The following is a 21,053-nucleotide window of genomic DNA, read 5'->3' as shown; positions in this document are numbered from 1 at the left end:
TTCCAGAGCTGTATATGTGTGTATATATATATATATATATATATATATATATATATATATATATATATATATATATATGCATGTTTGTGTATATGTGTGTGTGTGTGTGTGTGTGTGTGTGTGGACGCAGATATGTATGGGATTATTATTTTTCTCTGTAAGCACGAGCTTAAGTTTTCGCTGCTGGGTGGCCCATTCCTCTTTAGCTCTTTAGCCATGTTAACATAAGAATAGAGGGTCGGGTGGCGGGTGTTGGTGGTGGTGGGTGGCGGGTTCGATGTAGTGGAGACGATTTGTGCCGGGCGGGGAGGCAGGTGGAGTGGAGGGGGGCGAGTTGCTGGTTTAGATTATTCTGCTGCATAGCAGGAACTCTACTTATATGTTGTTATCCACTTATACCATAGATCATACAGTATGTGCAGGCCCTGCAGGTCTCTCACGCGTTTCTTTCATTTTTTCTGTCTTTTTTCCTTTTCTTTTCTTTAAGCTGTCTTCTTTTATCTGCCTCTTCTGCCTCTGGTCAAACTATTCCGTGTTATGACCTGAACAGTACAGTCTGTAAAGTTGTGATGGGATTATTGTATGTACATATGAGGTAAAAAGAAACCAACAAAAAAGGTCAAAAGTGAATTCAAATCATAATTTGGTACAAATCTATCTATCTATCTATCTATCTATCTATCTATCTGTCTGTCTGTCTGTCTGTCTGTCTCTCAGTGCTGGGGTCAAGGGTTCAAGTCCCAACCTGGTTCTACATTTTCTATGGGATCAATCTATCTATCTATCTATCTATCTATCTATCTATCTATCTATCTATCTATCTATCTGTCTGTCTGTCTGTCTGTCTGTCTGTCTGTCTGTCTGTCTGTCTGTCATTTTTGTCTCTCAGTGCTAGGGTCAAGGGTTCAAGTCCCAACCTGGTCCTACATTTTCTTAAGGATTAAAAGTATCTGTTTGTCTATCTGTCTGTCTATCTGTTTGTCTGTCTGTCTGCCTGCCTGTCTGTCTGTCTGTCTGTCTCAATAAGTACAAACACAGAAACTCTACGTATAAGTTGTTATCCACTTATACCATAGGTTACATACATGCATGGTGACTTAGTGGTTGGCATGTTTGTCTCTCAGTGCTAGGGTCAAGGGTTCAAGTCCCAACCTGGTCCTACATTTTCTTTGGGACCTATATTTTTTGTCTGTCTGTCTCTCTCTCTGTCTCAAGAAGTACCAAAGCAGAAACTCTACATATACAGTATGTTGTTATCCACTTATACTATGAATCACACATGCACTTTCAATGCCCGGCTCATTTTTTCAGCGTGTCTCTCAACCCTTCTTTCTCTCTGTTTTCCTCTTTTTTTATCCCTTGTCTTCTTTTTCCTCATACAGTAAGTTTTATCTGCTCTTCTCTCATCTGCCTTGTAACAATTCCGGGTTATGTTGACCCAAAACTCCTCCGTCTACTTGGATGACGTTGTGATGTTTTTCTTAAGCGCCGCTAGCCAGATTTGGCACCTCGACCGAAGCTCGGCCTCCACTTTTGTGAGCCACACAGGCAGGCATGCACTCGCTAGGACCCCTGGCCTTCTCCTGCTCCCCTTCCTGGCCAGAAAACAAGGCAGCCGGTCACAGGACCGAACCCGGACGCTAATCACGTTACAGCGTCTTTGTTTAACGTTACGCTCAGCATACGTTCATCCCCCCTACCTCCCCTCCCTCCCTCCCTCCCTCACTCGCTCCTTCCCTTCCTCTCTACCCCAAACCCATAGAAGTAGCAGGAGTCAGGGGAACCGTGACAAGCCCTTAAGTGCGAGTGGAGGCGCACAGTTATGAATAAATGTTTGTATACATTTTTTTTGTATATCTTGGAGTGCGCGCATGGTGGATGAACTGTGCTTAAAGACATCTGGATGCGATGAAATACCATTTGTCTAAACAAAAAGGAACTCTGCTCGCAGTGCCTGGAAAGCCACCCAAAGCGCTAACGCACTTGTGCAATGTTTTCAATAGAGGCGTATTGACAAATATTCCACCAGAACGGCATCACGGCTTTTGAAAACGTGATGTTTCTTCCATCGCTGTCACTTTGAGGATAAACAGGAATACCATGAGCAGGAATTTTGTACAGCGGATTAGAGGTAAAAAATAAAAGGCAACGATTTTGTGGCCTGAACCACCTATAAAGGATATAATTTCATGGTGAATATTAGTTATCAACATATGACATCTCTGTCTGTAAATATATATGATCAGAAACTGTGTTTAAAAGAAAAGTGTTCCCCAAAACATAGGTGGTCCTGTACTTGGTGTATTTGGTGTATTTAGGGTACTTTTTGCTGTCTTTGGGGTCTTCACTGTATTTGGTATACTTAATGTATTTTGTGTATAAAGGGTATTTAGTGTATTTGGTGTAGTCAGTGTATTTAGTGTCTTTAGGGTATTTGGTGTTCCTTAGTGTATTTGATGTTTTAAGAGTACAAAAGTAAAATAGTAGTATTTAAAGCACATGGTGTACTTAATGTACTTTGGATATATGTGGTATTTGTGTACTTGGTGTACTTAGTGTAATTGGTGTACATAAGGTGTTTGGTGTACCTAGAGTATTTGGTGTACTTAGTGTAATTGGTGCATCTAGTGTAATTGGTGTACCTATGGTACTTGATGTACTTGGTATATTTGGTGTATTTAGAGTAATTTGCTGTCTTTGGCTTTAAAAGAAAAATCAGTCTTCAAAGTACACGGTGTACTTAATGTACTTTGTGCATACAGAGTATTTGTGTATTTGGTGTACTTAGTGTATTTATTGTCTTTAGGGTACTTGGTGTGCTTAGGGTACTTAGTGTATTTGGTGTATTTAGAGAACTTTGGAGTCAAAATTAAAATCAGTGTGTTCAAAGTACATGTTGTACTTAATGTACTTTGTGTGTATAGAGTATTTATGTAATTGGTGCACTTATAGTACTTGGTGTACCAGGTGTACTTAGCCTGTAGCTGCTCTGTACACTGTATAAATAGATGATTTTAGATTATTAGACCATTGGAAATGGTCTTCAGTTACTTGGAAAACATATTTTTCATATTCCATTCAAAGTTTAGCGTTTATATTTTTGCCTTCTGCTGTTGCTTTAAAGTTGATTTTAAGCTTTGTTTTTCATTGGACAACAACGTTATACACGTCCTTTTGCTGCGCTGTTGCTGCACTGTTGCTGCACTGTTGAGTTATAGTTTAAATGATATTGTATTTAAGACGACTGCGTTAGCCGGCCACGGTGCATAAATATGTAAATAATAAACCATCTAAATGTAAACTACTTCTAGAGGCTTTATGGCATATTAATTAGCATTTTTAATCAGCAACTGTTGATGAAGGCTAGGACAAAAGGAAAAAGAGAGAGAGCGAGGGAATAGAGGGAATAGGAGTGAGAGAGAAGGACGAGCTTTGATGTAAGTGAGAGAGAGAGAAAGGAAAAGAGAAAGAGAGAGAGGGATGGATGTATGGGTGGGGGAAGGGGTGGTGCATCTAAGAGACACCTATAGATTTATCAGCTTCTTAATTCTATTTAAACAAATAGTCGGGGAGCCCGGCATGGCGGCGAGGGGGACATGACTAGGATAATAAGCATCATGGAAGCTAATCAGATTTCTAAGAGGAATTGATTGTTGGTCTGGCTGAAGGAGCAGGAGAGGGGTTGACAATAAGCTGAAATTTAAGTGTTAATTTTTATGCTAATCCGCTGGCATCTCCGTGTGATGCAATTTGGTTTCCCCGCGCCGCAGATATGAAATTGTCCCGCTCACAGAGAAAATGTCAGCTTGCCAGACCCTGAAAGCTTGTAATTTATTAGGTATGTTTCTATTAGTATGTGTCACAGTTGTTAGCGAGCCGCTTTCTCTCTCTCTCTCTCTCTCTCTCTTTTGCTCTCGCGCTCTCTCGCTCTTTCGCTCTACCTCTCTTTCTTTCTCTTTCTCTCTCTCTTTCTCGGCGTCGCCTCTCATATATATATATATATATATATATATATATATATATATATATATATAGATACATAGATATACACACACACACACACACACACACTTTCTTGTTTGCGCACAAACGAACCCAGACACACACACACACACACACAGGCACGCACACACACGTGCACGCATGAAGGCACACACACACGCACACACACACATGCACATGCACAATAGAATTCCATGTGTGTGCTTCTGCGCTCCTGGCCTTAAAGCGAGCGTTTCAGCTCAGTGGCTGGAGCACCAGGGCATTAATGTATTATCATATATCGGGTGGTCCTTGCCCTGTGGACAAAAGGCTATTTAATACAATTTAATGACATTCCCCAGCTGAAAAAAAAAAAAAAAAAGAGAGCGAGAGAGAGAGAGAGAGGCGTAAGGCGACAGGGGAGAAAAGAGGCCAGATTAAAATAGCATTGGCGTTTTTCTCATGGCTTTTCCTTTAGCTTAGCATTACAGCAAGTTATCAGGTTAACCCTTAACATGTAAGAGTGCACTGTAACGTATATCAGCAATACAAACAACCACAAGGCTTTGAGTTAAATAAGACTTCAATGTATTTGGTGTATTTAATGTGCTTGGTGAACTTAGTGTATGTAGAGTACTTAGTGTACCTGGTGTATGTAATGTACTTAAAGTATAGACATTTATACGTTCTTTTTTTTGTGTACTTAGTGTGCTTGGTGTATTTAGGGTACTTAAATTACTTAGTGTAAATGGTGTACTTAATGTACTTGAAGTATATAGGGTATTTTTGTATTTGGTGTACTTAGTGTACTAAATGTACTTAGTATACTTAATGTACTTGATATATATATATGGGGTATTTGTTCATTTGGTGTACTTGGTGTACTTAGTATGTTTGGTGTATTTAGGGTACTTGTACTTGGTGAGTACCTGTTGAACTTAATATTCCTAAAGTATATCGGGTATTTGTGTATTTGGTGTACTTAGTGGGTTTGGTGTATTTAGTGGGTTTGGTGTATTTTGGTACTTAGAGTACTTAGTGTACCATGTGTACTTAATGTGTAATAAATGTATGTATATAGGGTATTTGTGTATGTGGTGTACTTAGTAAACTTAGTGTACATGGTGTACCTAGAGTATTTGGTGTACTTAGTCTGTTTGATGTACTTAGTGTATTTAATTTATTTACAGTACTTGGTATACTAATGGTACTTGGTGTACTTAGTGTATTTAATTTATTTACAGTATTAGGTGTACTTAGTCTGTTTGATGTAATTATTGTATTTAATTTGTTTAGGGTACTTAGGATACTTAGTGTACCTGGTGTACTTAGTATACTTGAAGTTTATAGGGTATTTGTTTATTTAGTGTACTTAGTGTGTTTGGTGTACTTATGAGTATAAAGCAGTTAGAGTACATGGTGTACTTAATGTGCTTGAAGTATATAAGGTATACAGAGTGCTTAGTGAACCTATTACTCTTGGTGTACTTAGAGTATTCAATGTACTTAGTGTGTTTAGTGTACTTAGTATATGCGATGTATTTAGGGTATGTAATGTACTAGGTGTACTTAGAATCCTTAGTGTATGTGATGTACTTGGTGTATATAGGGTTTTGTGCATTTTGTATGCTTAGTATATCTAGAGAGTATTTGGTATATTTAGCATACTTAGAGTAATTGGTGTATTTAGGTTACTTAGAGTACTTAGTGTACCTAGCATACTTAATGTACTTGACGTATATAAGGTATATAGAGTGCTTAGTGAACCTAGTACTCTTGGTGTACTTAAAGTATTTAGTGTACTTAGTGTGTTTAATGTACTTAGTGTGTTTAATGTACTTAGTGTGTTTAATGTACTTAGTGTGTTTAATGTACTTAGTATATGTGATGTATTTAGGGTATGTAGTGTACTTGGTGTACTTAGAATTCTTAGTGTATGTGATGTACTTGGTGTATGGTTTTATGCATTTGTAGGGTTTTGTGCATTTTGTATGCTTAGTATATCTAGAGAGTATTTGGTATATTTAGCGTACTTAGTGTAATTGGTGTATTTAGGGTACTTGGTGTTTTTAGGGTTTTTACTGTATTTGGTGTTTTAAGAGTACTTAATCTACTTTGTGTGCTTATTGTACTTGGTGTATTTGTTGGAGTAGATACATCTACTGTCTAGGGATGGCTTCCTACTAGATGTTGGATCATTGCTGTAAGAATTTGATTGCATTCGTGATCACACTACATCCCATCTCATCTTTCATTAGTAAAATCCCAAAAGTATTGGATGGAGCACCATCATTCCAAAGAACATATTTCCACTGCTTCTTTATTTAACCCTTTATTTCCCACACCTAGCATTAGGCATGGTGCTGATATCAATTTGTTGGATACACTATGTTTTTTTTTTTTCACTTTGTGTAAATTGAAAGGTTATAATATTTTAGAGAAACACCATTGGATGGTTCTAAGAGGTTCTACGGCTGCTCTTCTTTGGAAAATCCCAATTTTTAGAAGTGTAGAAACCAAGGAAAGACAAAGATGTTGTTGGATAAAGATGGATAAAGAAGATGCAACATAGGCTGTGGCACATAACCTGTCAGCGACAGGCGCGCTCCCCGAAGGCCATTAAGTGATCGATTTCCACTGTGACGCAGTGATGTCATCCATAAGAGACGTGAGGCGGGTGTGAGCGGGTGCAGGGTGACAGCCGCCGTCTTTGGGCATTGCATTGCAGCGGCTATGACAAGCTGCTGTCGTCGGCTCATACTGTGCTCAACTGAAACGTCTCTCTCTCTCTTTCTGTCTGTCTGTCTGTCTGTCTCTCTCTGTATATCTTTATTTTAATTTCTCTTTAGCTCTATTTGGACTGTATTAGTTTGAAATGTGAAGGTGGGGTGATGCATCTGTAAAATATATCATACAAAATGAATCAATGTATTTAGTGCCTTCTCCTTTAAAAAAAACTGGAAGATAATCAATTTTATAACCAATTTTATTGTGAGTTTCATACTTTTAGTTTTAAAAATGAGAAAAAGCAGCTACATGTTCATAAACACATACACAGGCTATTGCTAAAGGCTTTGCTACACAATTATTTAATGTCTAAATAGTTATTTGGCTTGCTTATCTTCTGAATTTAAGGTTTGTTTGGTTCATTCACAATAAAATTAAACACTAAATGTCCCCTCGAGAGCCTCCATACTTAAGAAAAGCTGCAAAAAACTCCCTTTCCATCGTGTTTAACAATATATATATATATACTTTTTGATTTAGATTTTTACAGCATTGTACACAGACATTCATCTGTGATCACCACCACCATCGTGCTACCTATGCACCCAGAAAGAGCATGGCCAGATCTGCTCTCTCTCTCTGACTCCGGCTGCTGATGCCGAAGCAGCGTAATCTAGCATTCAAACCACCGTAAAAACTCCTATCCCAATAGAGCTTTTATTTTAGTTCATTTGATTCATAGACCTCCTTTAACTCCTCTTATCACCTTCTGAGGTAAGAATGGCAGTTGGGTGGCACCGTGGGTCGACCGTGGCAGCAGCAGTGCGAGGTGGCAGCAGCAGTGGCAGCAGTAGCGCTGCACGCTGGGCGTGCATTCACTGAGTGTACTGTGTGTAAAAAGGTTTGGATGCAATTCACATATAGGTCAATTAAATGCACCAACATCTGCTCTCCTCAAACCATTTGCATATAGTATTCATATGTTAATGATGTTCCTTGTTTGGTTCGTGTGCGTGTGTGTGTGTGTGTGTGTGCGTGCGTGTGAGAGAGAGAGAGAGAGAGAGAGAAAGAAAGAGAGAGAGAGAGAGAGAGAGAGAGAGAGAGTGTGTGTGATTTTGGCACTTCCGTTCCTCCTGCCTATGTCTTTGTGCAGCAATATATATATATATATATATATATATATATATATATATATATATATATATATATATATATAGTTTAGGTATAATAGTATATTATATATTTTTATAGATTATTTAAGTCTTAAAAGGTTAAAAGGGTGATTAATCACAATTAGCTTTATTTTGGTTTTAGTTACATATAAATATTCACTATTAAACAGAAAAGAAAAAATGATTGATTAATCGCGATTAATCACAAAATGTTGCTTCAATTAATATGATTATTTTTTAGAGCGACATTTAATCTATTAAGCACATAGTGTAGGTTTTAGGTATAAAAAAAACACTTAATGTTAATAAATCACAAAATGTTGCTTCGATTAATCAGATTTTGATCAGTTGTTTCTAATCAACATTTCAGTTATTACGCACATGCTGTAACTCTTTAAAAGAAAACAGTTCAATTAATCATGATTAATCACACAAAGTCACTTCGATTAATCTGATTATTAAAAAATAAAAATTAACTACAAATTTAAGCTGCTAAGTGCATACTGTAAGTGCTACAATAATAATCACAAAATGTTGCTTCGATTAATCTGATTTTTTTTAAATCGACATTTAATCTACCAAGCACACGCTGTTAGTGCTTAGTTAATCATGATTAATCACAAAATGTTGCTTCGATTAATCTTATTTTTTTTTGTTAAATCGACATTTAATCTAATAAACACGTACTGTAAGTCTTTATAAGAAAAAGATTAATTAATCGTGATTAATCGCAAAATGTTCCTTTGATTAATCTGATTTTTTTTAATCGTCATTTAGTCTACTAGAACATACTGTAATGTTGCTTTGTTTAATCTGATTCTTTTTTTAAAAATCGACATTTAATCTATCAAGCACATATTGTAAGTGCTTAATTAATCGTGAATAATCACAAAATGGTGATTCAATTAATACGATTATTTTTTTAGTTCAACGTCATCATTATTAATCACAAAATATTGCTTTTGATTAATCAGATTATTTGTTAGATCAAGATGTAAGTCTTTAGAATATAAAATTATGATTAATCTCAGTATGTGAATGTTTTAATTGATGTATTTATGTATGTACTGTATGTGTTTTTTTTTTTTTTTTTCCGTGTGCCGACTCCAAACCCGACTCATAGCGCTGTCCTATTTTTGTTTCCTCTCGTCCGCAGCGCTCTCGCACTCAGAGCAGTCGCGCTCCTCTCTCCGAGCAGACAGGCTTCTGGGCTTGTTCAGCTGCCACTGGCCCTGATTCTGAACAAGCCTCCTCCTACTCGAGCAGAGCGAAAGGAGAGGCCTGCCTTTGGAAAGCAGCTTAATGCCTTATAAATCAATGATGACACAGATGGACCAGCGATAATCTATTTAGAATGCCTCACAGCAAATATTGTCGTACAGATGATTAGAGATTGAGCTATTTTAACTCGGCCTCCTCCACCCCTCTCAGCAAATCTTCTGCATCTCTGGATGCTGTAAATTGGAGAGTTTTGCCTTCTCTCTTTCTCTCCATCTCTCTCGCCCTCCCCCTATCCCTCCTTCCTTTCCAAAACGCATCTCTATTTTTGAAGCGTGCGCTCACAGGAGGGATAAAGTGGTAAAGTGTACATGTTTTACAGTGCCATTTCTTTCTTTTTTTCCTCTCTTTTTTATTCTGGCAGGCTTCAGTGGCGTGGCACGGAACAAAGGCAGTGGGAGCACGGGGCCCGAGCCAATGGGCTAATGACAAAATGCATGCTTCTTTAACCCAGTATTTGGGTGGGTGGGGGCTGCTGAGGGGGTGGGTGGGGGGCCAAGATGGCAGCAAAAGCATGCTCTGCAAAAATCAGACCAAAGGCCTGCTTTCTTCTCTCTTCTGCAGCCGTCGCGTCCTGGTTTAGTAGCAGGCCAATGAGAGAGAGAGAGAGAGATATGAGAGAGAGAGAGAGAGAGAGAGAGAGAGAGAGATAGAAAGGGATGAGGGAGATAATGGACTAACAGAAAGGGGAAGAAAGAAAGAGACCGAGAGGTTAAGGTTTGGACAAATAGGAGATGAGAGTGAGTGAGGTCAATAAAGATAAAGAATAAAAGAAAGAAAAAGGGAGGAAAAGAAAGGTGATAGAAGAAGTGTAGAGTAAGACAAATAGGAGAATTGGAGGGTAAATAAAATAAGGAAATGAAAGATAAAGAGATGGAGAGTGGGTTAGAAAGGAAAGAGTACGAAAGAGAGAAAAGAGAAAAAGAGACAAAGTAGAGAAAAAGTAGAGAGAAAAAGAGAGGTAGAATGGTGAAGAGTTGGACCAATAGATGGAGTAGAAATGAAAGAGATGAACATGAGAAAGAAACACAGAAACGGAGGATAGAGGCAATAAAAATATGGAGAAATGGAGGACAAATGAAAGAGGTGAACGTGAGAGTGTTTGTGAAAGAGAAAAGTGGGTAGAGAGATCGAATGAGGGAGGGGTTTAGATAGAAAGACAGAGAGAAGAATGGAGGGAAAAAGAGAAATGGACAAAGAGTTGGACAAATAGGAAAAAAAGAGTGAGGTATATAGAAGAGTATAGAAAAGGCAAAGTGAGGAAAGAGAGAAAGAGGGAGAGAGAAAGAGATTTAGAGGAACGAGGAGGAGAAATAGGAGGGTAGAGAGGGTAGTAAAACAGTAAAGAAAGAGAAAAGAGGTATGAGGCAAAAGGAGGTAGAGAAAAGGGAGGATAGAGACAATGAGGTAAGAGAAGGAGAGAGAAAGAAAGGGATTTAGAGAAACAGGAAGGAAAAAGAGGAGGGTAGATACAGTGAGTAAAGAGTAAAGAAGAAAGAAAGAAAGAAAGAAAGAAAGAAAGAAAGAAAGAAAGAAAGAGAAAGGGATTCAGATGAACAAGAAGGAGAAAGAGGAGGGTAGACATGGTGGAAAAGGAGTAAAGGAAGAGGAAAGGAGGTAAAGAGTTGGACAAGTAAAGAGTGAGGTATACAGAATAATATAGAAGAGACAAAGTGAGATAAGAGAGAAAAAAGATGGAGAAAGAAAGAGATTTAGAGAAACAGGAAGGAAAAAGAGGAGGGTAGAGACAGTAAAAGAGTAAAGAAGAAAGAGAGAGAAATAGAGAGAAAGAGAAAGGGATTCAGAGGAACAAGGATGAGAGAGAGGAGGGTAGAGGCGGTGGAAAAGGAGTAAAGGAAGAGAAAAGGAGGTAAAGAGTTGGACAAATAGGAAAGAAAGAGTGAGGTTTATATAAGAGTATAGAAGAGATAAAGTGAGATAAGAGAGAAAGAGGGAGAGAGAAAGAGGTTTAGAGAAACAAAAAGGAAAAAGAGGAGGGAAGAAACAGTAAAAGAGTAAAGAAGAAAGAGAGAGAAATAGAGAGAAATAGAAAGGGATTCAGAGGAACAAGGATGAGAGAGATGAGGCTAGACACGGTGGAAAAGGAGTAAAGGAAGAGAAAAGGAGGTAAAGAATTGGACAAATAAAGAGTGAGGTATACAGAATAATATAAAAGAGACAAAGTGAGATAAGAGAGAAAAAAGATGGAGAGTGAAAGAGATTTAGAGAAATAAAAAGGAAAAATAGGAGGGTAGAGACTGTGAGTAAAGAGTAAAGAAGAAAGAGAAAGGGATTCAGATGAACAAGGAGGAGAAAGAGGAGGGTAGATACGGTGGAAGAGTAAAGGAGGTAAAGAGTTGAACCAATAGGAAAAAATGGCCGAGGTATATATAAGAGTATAGAAGAGACAAAGTGAGATAAGAGAGAAATAGAGAGAGAGAGAGAGAAAGAGATTTAGAGGAAGACAGTGAAAGAGTAAAGAAGGAGAAAAGGAGGTGAGAGAAAGAGAGAGAGACAGAGAGAGAGAGGTAAAGAGAGAGAGAGGGAGGAGTGAGAAAATGAAGTGGAGGTTGTCAGATGTGGCAGCTGCTTGGAATCCTGATAAATATAAGCTCTTATTGATCGGCTGAAAATGAAAGATCCCAGAGTGGCGGCAGTATTTAGCCGGGTGTCTGCGGCGCGCGGCAGCGGTGGCCTTGCCTGTGCCGGGATAGATTTTCAGCGCCGCTCTGAGGCACGGCTTTGATTTCATCTTTAACCTTTTTCGCCTGCTTTTCCTTGACCTCTGCGGCACCGCCGTGATTCAGTGAATTTGTTACATTTGGCCTGACACTGCTCTCTCTCTCTCTCGCTCTCTCTCTCTCTCTCTCTGGCAGAGTGAAGACATCCCTCTGGTGATCTCGCGGCGGCGGGCGGGACGTACCCGGTGGTGGCGGGGGGAGCCGCACTCTCTTCATCCTGACCGGCCCCGGCCCAGTATGCAGTTAGAGTGATCAGGTAGGGAACTCGGATGAACCCGGAGCAAGTGTGTGTGTGTGTGTGTGTGTGTTTGTGTGTGTAAGTGTGTGTAAGTGTGTGTGTGTTCAAGTTCCACTAAGAAAAGGGTGTACATTTTTAACCCTTTAATGCAATCATTCTGTCTGTTCACACACTCGCACTCACACACACAGATGTTAGTTTTGCTGTTCCTGTGAGGACCTTCCATTCCATTCTTCCATTCATAATAAACTGTAATAACGTGTTAACTGTATCCAATTTACATATATATACAACATCTAACCCAAACCTAACCCCATTGATAAAGTACATAATTTCAATCTTTTTTATATTTTCTAATCAAAGAACATTTTTTTGTTGAAATGTCCCCACAAGCTAAAAAATAATAACATAGCACTATGCTTGTGAGGACATAGGACAATCAAGTCCTCACAAAGGTAGCAAACACAAAGCGCACACACACACACACACACACACACAGACCTAAAAATTGGGGAGAAAATGGGATACTTTAGAAATATTTGTCATTTATTATGTCTAAATCTGAAATAGAATGATGTGTTGTATTTATTCCAAGTTATACATTTAATTAATTTAAGTGTTAATGTATCAGAATCAACAAATGTATATGTGAATAATATTAATTAAAAAGTACCATTGACGATTGCCAGTTCGAATTCCGCATCACTCTGCTTCAGCATCAGCAGTCGGAGTCTGAGAGATCACAGTTGGCTGTGCTGTCTCTGGGTGGTACTATAGATGGCGATCTGTTTAGTTTCTTCCACAAACTAACTTTAACGTTAATGTATCAGCATCGACTGATGTTTACATGAAAAATATCAGTAAAAAATAGCATTGAGAATTGCTTGTTCGAATCCTGTATCATTCTGCTTCAGCATCAGCAGCCAGAGTCTGAGAGAGCACAGTTGGCCATGCTCTCTTTGGGTGGTGCTCTTCCAAATTTTACGTTTAATAAATGTTAATATATCAGCATCAACTGATGTGTATGTGAAAAATACTGTATGTGACAAATTAGCATTGAGGATTTGTGGGTCGAATATCGGATCATTCTGCTTCAGCATCAGCAGCCAGAGTCTGAGAGAGCACAGTTGGCCATGCTGTTTTTGGGCGGTGCTCTTCCAAATTCTACATTTAATAAATGTTAATGTATTAACATCAACCACTATATATATATATATATATATATATATATATATATATATATATATATATATATATATATATATATATATGTAAAAATATATCAAAACAAAATAGCATTGAGGATTGCTCGTTCGAATTCCGGATCATGCTGCTTCTGCATCAGCAGCCGGAGTCTGAGAGAGCACAATTGGCCATGCTTTCTTTAAATGGTGCTCTGATATGTTTCTTCCATATTCTACATTTCATAGATGTTAATATATCAGCATCAACTTGTGAGTATGCATGCGAAGAAGAATAGAGGATCGCCAGTTTGCTTCAGCATCAGCAGCCGGAGTCCAAGAGAGCCTGACTGGCTATGCTCCCTCTGTATGGTGCTTTAATGGTGTAATGTTGGTCAGCACATGCTTCTGTTGGCTGATTGTATTGTAGCTGGAGTTGTGGCGCTTAAAAAAAAAAAAGGGGGCGGAGTCTAATTTCCTCTAATTGTATCAGAGGAGGCATGCACTTATCCTGATTCTTCTAGTGTTGAGTATTCTGGCATTATTAGTGATAGATATGATAGATATAGAGTCCTAATAATTGGTTTTGGTAATTGGGAATATGTTTTGGGAATAAAATTGGATAGAATTAGTAAATTAAAAATAAATTATTATTAAAAAAATAATAAATTATCAGTGTTTCTCTAAGGAACGCATTGGAAATGAGGTCATCGCTCATCACCACAAGCCTCACAGTTATAAGGGGTCAATCCAAGACCAGCCTTCATACTTAATATGAACTCCAACAGATTATACAGTATGTTTACTCACACTTAATAAACACAGCTCCTGATTGGAGATCAGCAGGTCTGGATAAGACACGCCCCCCGGCCGCCTCCCCACAGGCCCCAGAGCAGCCCTCGGCTGCACGATTAACGCTAACTGATCCTGAAGACTGATCCCTCGCTCACATCTCTAAGTACATTTAGCCTGGCACATTCAGTGCTGGCCAGTTGTAATCTTTATCTGTCACATGGCTCCTAAAAAAGAAGGTATAAATGACATATAAAACCTGCCGCTAAATCACACACCTGCCTCCACGTCGCCGCCATCACCTCTTTATTTAATCTCTCCGGGCTGGATGGAGCCGTCGCTCGCCCCGCTCCATCCTCTGTCACAGCGACAATGAATTTTTTAAACGTGAAGATCTTTTATATAATATATATTTAAAGATATGAGAACGTTGAGGACGTCTCTGTTCTGTTCTGTTCTGTTTTTAATGTATGATGGGGACATTGTTGGAATACAAATGCACAGATTATTATTAATATTATGTTTTTATTACATATTAGTAAATAAATATGGAAGACATCCAGGCTATGAGAGAACACATAAGGTATCATGTTGTAGTGGACCTGATGAGTGCCAGTTTCATCAGAACATTTTTGTTGGCCTTTGCAATTGTACTCAAAGTAAGTTCTTGAAATGTTTCGGATGGACTGACCTTCATTTTTTCTTAAAGTATTTTTTTTCTTTGCTTCTTTACGTTGAGAAGTTCTTGCCATAATTTTTGTTTCTTCACAATTGGGATGACCTCAGTATTAATCTATAATGCAGAAAACCTTAAAATTATAAAAAAAAATACTGGTTTTTAGTGTGTCCAATTTTTGACTGGTACTATAAGTGACTATAAGTGACATGCACAGCATAAGAAGAAGACTGATGGGAGATGGGAGCGGCTACTTGATTTATGCCCTGCTGTAGCTCCAAACACCATAAGCACATGTGGTTAAAAAAAAAAATGATAAGTCTTTATAATAAAATAGTAGTAATAAGCATTTGATTTGAAGGTTACCAGAGATATATGTTCATACAACATATATAAAAAAGATGAAAAAATAAATATGCTTTATTTAAAGTACTATTTCTATAACGTAAAGAAACTTAAAGGGAAATAATAATAAAAAAATATATAAAAGAAAAATGTATCATTAAAGCAGCAACCTAAAAAAAAAAAAAAAAAATAAGTCATTGTAGAGCCTTTCTATTGGTCCAACCATAATAAGCGAACTCACATTGTAAAGGAACAGCTTCTTATGTTCAAATGATGTGATGAACTTAAAATCAGCAAAAATTAAGATGCAATGTAGGAATGTTTTCATTGGAGATGGCTCATATATTAATAATTTTACATCAATTTCACATGAACTCTTCTTCCTTCTTTCTTTTCATTTCAACACTATTGAGGTGGTTAGTTATAGTGATGTGTAACCAGGATGAATACATGCTTTTTCAGGACAAATAGAAGAAGTGTCAGTAAAAAGATTCATACTTAAATATAAAAATCTGTTAAGAAATTTAAAAATATGTATAAAAATCCAGCCCATCCCTCCTCCGCCCCTCCCCTTCCCCTTTTTTCTTATCTGCAGAACAATACTCCCTTACTCTTTTAGATGGATGATAAATTCCCTGAGAGGGAGGCTGCAACAGCTGTTGGCAGACAGGGGCAGATATGAGAATAGCAGCATAGGATGAGCGAGCATTAAAAATTAATACGCTATTTAGCCTAGGTGTATTTTAGGTATTTGACATTTTCATGTCCGGGACGGACTAAATTTATTCATAGTGCAAAAGGGGGAGAGAGAGAGAGAGCGAGAGAGAGAGAGAGAGAGAGAGAGAGAGAGAGAGAGAGTGTAAGAGAGAGAGAGAGAGAGAGAGAGAGAGAGGTAGAATAAATAAATAAATAAAAGCAGCACGAGGTTTCAGCTGGGTGGTGGGAGAGCAGTAAGTGAAGGCCATTCTCTTTTTATGGTCAGCCTTTTGCTTCAGTAATGATACGTGCTAATGCTGGGAGACTGAAGCTCATTATGGTTTGGTAATAATTAGCATTAGAGGAAGGAAGGATCCGATTGGCCGAAAAAGAGACTGGTTAAAAAAAGGCTATTTTTTTACTAGATTTGTGGGTTTTATTATTTTATTATATTAGTATTTTACTGTAGTGTTTGTTTTTTCATGGGTTTTGGAAAGCTAGTAGACTCGTAGACTTAGGATGAACCTACAGTTTTCATTTGTGTGTGTGTGTGTGTGTTTAAAAAGAGAAAGAGAAAGAGAGAGAGAGAGAGACGACAGTAAGAGTGGAATCCCAGCTTCTTCAGTGATTAATTACTAATGCTCCCTCAGAACATCTCCCTATCCCTCACTATCTAATCACACTGAAATCTAAGACACGTCCTGAGAGGAGGACTCTCTCTCTCTCTCTCTCTCTCTCTCTCTCTCTCTCTCTCTCTCTTTCACCCTCTCGCTCTTCATTTTTTGCTTTCTCTTCCTCTCCTTCTGCTATTTCTCTTTTTTCATGCTCTCTTTTCTGTCATCTCTATCTGTTTTTAATCTTTTAAATTTCTTTTTCTTGTTTACTCATTCTTTCACTCTCACCTCCTCTCTTAACAGCCACTATTTTTCTTTCCTTTCTGCTATCCGTCTCTTTCTCTCCACCTCTTTTTTGCCCACTCCCCTTATTACACTGTGTCTTTCTTTTCCTTTCTCAACCCCTCTCTCTCTCTCTCTCTCTTTCTCTTTCTCTCTCTTTGTTTTCGTTTTCTCACATCTTTGTCATGCTTTACCATTCTGTACCATTCATACTCTATCATTCTCTTTCTCACTCCACCACTATCTCTTTTTTTCACCCTCTTTTTAAAAATCTCTTTCTTTCCCCGAATTTATTTCTTACTTCTTACTCTTGCTCTGTCATTCTCTCTCTCCACCTCTCTCACTTTTATTCTCTTTCTCTCTCTTACTTTATCTCTCTCTCTGTCTCTTTCATCATACTGCTCTCTCGCTCCTCTATCTTTTTATCTTTCTTAATCATTTTTTTTTGTTTCCACATCTCTTCATCTTGCTTTTCTTTCTTTCTTTCTTTCATTGTTTTCTCTCTTCCTATTCTTCTCTACACTTTTATATCAAGCACTCTTTCTCTCTCTGTGTCTCTTTTACCATATTGTTTTCTTTCTCCTCTATCTTTCTTTCTTTCTTTCTTTATTTCTTCTTATCATTTTTCCTGCTTTGTCTCTTCTCTCTCTCTCTCTCCCTATTCTTCTTCATACTTTTAAATCAAGCATTTTGTCTCTTTTACTCTCTCTCTCTCTCTTTCTTTCCCTCATTCCACTCCTCTCTAACCTCTCTCTGTGATTTTATATATATATATATGTATATATATATATATATATATATATATACATATATATATATATATATATATATATATATATATATACGTAGACTGAGATCTCCTGGGTAATATTTAGCGATGGCAGGTTTAACAGCGGAGGCTCTCAGCTACAGCTCTTCACTTCCTGCTACAGACTTCATCTGTAAAGAGGCTTTTATTAACAGTTATATTTATTAAACACAAAACCCCACACTCCTCTCTCTCCACTACAGACAACAGGAGAAACCAAAGACATGCTGCCGTTTAAAGAGACAGAGAGAGAAAGAGTTTGTAAGTGATGATAGTGGTGATGATGGTGATGTGAAGGTGATAATAGTGATGATGATGACGATGGTGATGATGATACAGCATCACACAGAGCTGAAGTTAGCAGGCAGGGCTGAGAGCAGGTAGACGGAACAGAAGAATGGATGGGAAGGATGCGTTCTCTCCTGAGACCCTCCTCCACATGCCATGCAAGAGACACACACACACACACACACACACACACACACACACATAGCATGTTTTACACCAGCTTTAGTTTATTAACTACATTGAAGTGAAGTATTTGACAGCATTTTGTTTAAAGCGTTTATAAATAGTTTATAAAGAAGTTCGTTAATGGTTAATAATTAGGTTATAAATACTTTTACAGTTAAAACACAGAAAACCTCTGTGTTGTATTGTCCTAAATACTGATCTTACTTTGTATTTTCCATTAGTCAGTATTCATTTACCTGCCCAAAGTAAATTATTATTTATCCAGTAGTTATAGTGTGGTGTATTTATGAGTAGAGGTGAGTGATATGCAAAAAAATATATATAAAATTACAATATTTTAATACATTTTCACCATATTTATTTGAGTATTTTAAAATGCAGTCAAAATCAGCTAATACAGATAGTTGTAGATTAATAGGATCTGCAAAAGAATCAAATACTTATAATTCATTCATCTGTATTGATTTGTATTCAAATACTGTACATTTGCACTTTATCCAGTTAAACTGGACAAATTTTACAAAGTTTGCATTATAAGCACTGACAGTATACATAATAAATTTTGCGAATATTGAATGTCCACTTATATATATATATATATGTGTGTGTGTGTATAAGTGTGTAGAGATCTTTATTATGGGTGCAGTTTCCTGCTGGAGTGTCGGAGTGGATGTGCCTTTGAGGACATATCCCAGCAGATTAGCGTCTCTCCTCATCATTCAAATCAAACCCGAGCTTCCTTTGAAAAACATATTGTACACGTCCCCTCCCTGCGTCCCCTCCGTCCTCTCCGTCGCCCCTGACGACAATCTGAGACCGTGATGGCTGCCTCCTTCTCTGAGGAGCCTCCGGAGTCCCTGACAGATAGCAGCTCTGCTGGATGAGCGAGGGATGGGCAACAGAGAGAAAGAGAGAGAGAAACAGAGAGAGAGAATGAAAGGGATGAGGTCGAGACACATTGTTTAGGGACAGCAGCAGAGGGACAGTGGGAGGATCTGTCCCAAATTGCCATCCTGTTCCTGCTCAACTCCTCCTACAGCCTGTCGTTTTTAATACTTTTAAGATTTTCAGTGTTAAACATATGTTTTGCCCAATTACGAAAACAGAGCTCAAGAATTTTAACTTTTGTTTCTTTTCTTTCTGCAAAATCCATCCATCCACCATAAGGAAACGTGCATAGAACTTTGCTAATACCATCCCTCACCCTTCAACCCTCGAAAGAGTAGTTTAGAAGCTTAGAGAGTACACAGCAGGATTAACCAGCAGACTTTTTCTGAGGGAGGGATCTGTACCTGCTGTCCATGTCAATTTAACAGAAGAGGGAGATGTTCCTATCACAGTTATGCACAAACTAGCTTGTTCGTGTTTTGCCGTTCAGCACAATCTAAGAGTAAAGAGTTACCCTTCAACCCTCAAAAGAGTAGATCAGTTAAAGAAACACCATTTCTGTCTGCTGGTTGAGAAGCTTAGAGAGTACACAGCAGGATTAGCCTTTTTAGACTTTTTCTGAAGGAGGAATCTGTACCTACTGTCCGTAGAAAGTCAGCAGATGAGGGTTTTTTATTTCAGTTTCTATTTCAGCTTGATCGTGTTTTGCTAACTAACATCTGGTAAATGCTCAGCATAAATATGGGGCGTGGCCAGCAACAGATTATTTGCATAAAAGTGACTTTAAAGCCCTTAAACATCTCATTCTGAAAGGGACTGAAGCTGGTAAGAATAGAACTTCATGAACATCCTCCAGAGTCCCTCACAGACAGATGAATAGATGAGTTCTGGATAGCTGTATGAGCGACATATCAGATAAAGGGAGGGACAAGGGCGAGAGACATTGTTTAGGGACAGCAGCAGAGGGACAGTGGAAGGATCAGTCCCAAATCACAGTCTTTTGAAACAGAGCTTCATAATCTGAAAGTAACTTTTCTTTCTTTTTTTTCTGCAAAGTCCATCCATCCACAATAAGGAAACTTGCATAGAGAACTACGCTGGTACCATTTCATACCCTTCAACCCGCAAAAGTGTAGATCAGTTAGTTAAGAAGCTCTGACATTACACAGGATGTAGGATTAGCCAGAAGACTTTGTCTGAAGGAGGAATCTGTACCTGATGAAGATTTTTCCAGCTTGTTTGTGCTTTAGGATTCAGCACAAGCTAAACTTAACAGAAGGTTAACGCTTAGCATAAACATGGGGCAGCAGCAGCTTATTTGCATAAAAGTGACAGAGCCCTTAAATGGCTCGCTCTGAAAGGGACTGAAACTTGCAAGAATAGAGCTACTGAGATCTTTTTATCCATATGTGAAAGAGTGATTTTTTGCAAAGAACTTCCTCCAGAACATCCTCCAGAGTCTCTAACAGATAGATAGATGAGTTCTGAACAGCTGAAAGAGTGACAGATCAGGTAGATGGAGGGATGAAGGTGATAGATAATCTTAAATTACAGCAGATTAAAAAGAGGATCTGTCCCAAACCATCGTCTTCCCAAACCTCCCCTTTCCCTACCCTACACTCCATCCCTTCATCCCTCATCACCGGCGTGGCTCTGACAGCAGCCGGGTAATTGATATATGGAGCGGGTCGTCTCTTCCCGCCGCCCATGTTAAGGTCAACTTATCTACATATCACCCCTGATTTCTCCACTCCTATTATTTTCCCTCTCCAGATACGTTCAGATATATTGACGGGCCGGTGCGAATTACTTATTGAGGAGGTGGAGAGAAAAAAAGGAAGAGAGGAAGAAGGAAAAAAACGTGAGCGAGAAGAAGATCGCCTTTATTCCCGGGCCTAACCCTCGCCCGTTATCAAAGTAACTTCCAGCTTATTAGCGACAAAAGGCCTTTTTCTACCCTGCCCCCCATCCCCACCGATCCACCACCCCCCCGCCCCCTCCTTCCTCCTTTGTGCAGGCCATGTTCGCCAGCGCTTCCTGAATTAAACTGCTGGCTTCCTGTTCTTTTATATGCATGGCCACATCTGGGGGAGCTTGCTCGCAGCCCCGCTGCTTAATAACAATCACCTTCCCTTTCACTCGCCCCTGATTGTTTCTAAT

General features: G+C 38.5%; 1 protein-coding gene across 6 annotated transcripts in view; it reads left to right on the top strand.

Annotated features, from left to right (window-relative positions):
- znf536 (zinc finger protein 536) overlaps nt 1-21,053 on the top strand; it is a 429,900-nt gene that overhangs the window by 132,985 nt on the left and 275,862 nt on the right. For all 6 annotated transcript variants that reach the window (XM_007246936.4, XM_007246939.4, XM_049470939.1 and 3 more), the window contains one exon: nt 12,035-12,155. The gene's annotated coding sequence lies outside the window, so the exon portion shown is untranslated. The remainder of the gene's footprint in view (nt 1-12,034; nt 12,156-21,053) is intronic.

The sequence above is a fragment of the Astyanax mexicanus genome, chromosome 23 (assembly GCF_023375975.1).
Source record: "Astyanax mexicanus isolate ESR-SI-001 chromosome 23, AstMex3_surface, whole genome shotgun sequence".
In the NCBI taxonomy this organism is placed as follows: Eukaryota; Metazoa; Chordata; class Actinopteri; order Characiformes; family Acestrorhamphidae; genus Astyanax; species Astyanax mexicanus.
The sequence above is the reverse complement of the archived record's forward strand: the minus strand, read 5'-3'. Positions and strand labels throughout refer to the sequence as shown.